The sequence below is a fragment of the Polypterus senegalus genome, chromosome 14 (assembly GCF_016835505.1).
Source record: "Polypterus senegalus isolate Bchr_013 chromosome 14, ASM1683550v1, whole genome shotgun sequence".
In the NCBI taxonomy this organism is placed as follows: Eukaryota; Metazoa; Chordata; class Cladistia; order Polypteriformes; family Polypteridae; genus Polypterus; species Polypterus senegalus.
In genome coordinates, this window is record NC_053167.1 from 2,795,753 (window position 1) to 2,797,859 (window position 2,107).

Below are 2,107 nucleotides of genomic sequence, written 5' to 3' on the forward strand. Positions count from 1 at the left end.
TTGTCAAGAACTCGTTAATTAATTATAAAGTAAATATGCTGGGCCTGTGCTTCACTTTTTTATCTTATTTTGTAGTTGGTTGAAAAATATGGTTTAGATTAGATTAGATAAACTTTATTAATACCAAGGGGAAATTAACATTTATTAATACAAGTCTGTAATTACACCAAATTTTAAGTATTATTAAATCGATAAAATAAAATCAACAACAGTCTAGAAGTAATGGTGATTCATTCATTTTCCTAACCTGTTGTAACCAGTAGAGGACATCACTGGACCTTAAAACCAACACACAGTGACAGACAACACACTTTTAGGATAACAGATATTTATCCTCAGCATGTTTCCACAAAATATGTGCAATAAAGCAGTTCTTCCTTCTTTCTTCCTTCCGTTAAGTGTTGCCTGCTGCCTCCTGACACTAACTCATGGATGTGAAGCAGTGGGCTCCCTAAGGTCAACCTGGGAATGCTTCCAGTGCCACTCTGTGTCTTCCTGGAAGCACTTCTGGGCCATATAGAAAGTAGGAAGGTCATTCCCTGACAGCAGCCTCTCTCTGCACCCAGGGACCCTGATTGGGTTGCAATTCCATATTTCAACTCCCAAGCACCCCTATGGGCGTCCCAACTGGGCTGTCATTCAAGGACCACTGCCACCTGGTGTATGGGGGATAGAACAGTTCATGACGCTTGGTTTTCACTGGTTCATCCATTATACTGGCTGGACACAAATTTAACTTTTTTGTCCCCCTGCCCAACCGTGGGCCCCCCCTCCCCGTCTGTCATTCCAACTTTGGCCTCCTGTCTGGTAAAGAAACCATCCCCCTTCCCAGATGGGATGCCTGTTCTCCTCCTACACTGTTTATTTACAAGTCAATCCTAGCAACAGCAATGAAATCTACAGTAGATAGGCTCTGAGTTCACTGCAGGATACACCTGCACGTCAGTCCAAGTCTACTTGATTAAGACCATCTGGCTGGCCTTCCCTAACAACTGTACAAGATGCAACCATAAAGGCTATCAACTTGGGTTTTGGTGGAATACAAAAAATGTTTGAAGCCAAGTTCAATACTGATGATGCTGATGAACTCAATCCACTTTTAGGCTCCATTTCAAGATCAGGAAGGATGCTTGAACAAAGTAGCAGTGATACCCACTGCTATTACTGGAGAGAGAGAAGAAAAAACAAAATGAGACAAGAAATCAGTGGAATAGCCAATTGGAACGGTCATTATTATTAAAAAATCAAGTAAAACTTAATCAAGTAAACTGAAAAGTTTGCCTACCTTATTTCACTGTAATCAGCAATCTGCTGTCCATTTCCAAGAACCTTATAGTAAAAAAGTATGGTTATATATTATTGCTATTTTTTACTGAAAATAAGTGACATTTTCAGAAAATACAAACTTTTCACACTTTATTATGAATTCAGTTATTGTTTTACATTATTTGCCTTGTGAAAACATATAAAATGCTTTTATTGATAGGAATATGTACAGTATTTAACCAAAAAGAGACAATACATACAATACAGTAAATAACTGGCGGTTTAATCTGTTTAGAATCAAATGTTAAACCTTACCTATGCATGATGAATAAAATTACACATATTATGTACCTTCATTGTATGTTCAGAAGCACACCACACCACTGTGCTTTGCAAATATTCATTTTATACTTTGCAAAAGACAAAAGTAAGGGGAACAATTGCTTGCATACTTGAACAATAGAACCCAAGCTAAACTTGTATACTGTATATTAGAGATGTTACCAATGTAGTTAATAGTCTTTCTATCATTAGGCAAATGATGATGGATTCAGACAAATGAACTTTGCCTTGAGCAAAGAAAACAAAGATATTTTTGATGAAACTCTAATAAGTAGTGCCATCCATTTACAGCCAATGAATATTATTGCTTACAGACAACCAAGAGTCATGGTATTGTTGTTCTTGTACTTAAAAATCAACTGCAAGATTCTTCTGATACTTTAAAAGAATGTCTTCTTTAATTTACCTTTACAAAATGATATTTACCAGTATATGAAAAAGGAAACCATACATTATGTACCATAGATAAAATGGGAAAGTAATGAAAACTAACAAAGAG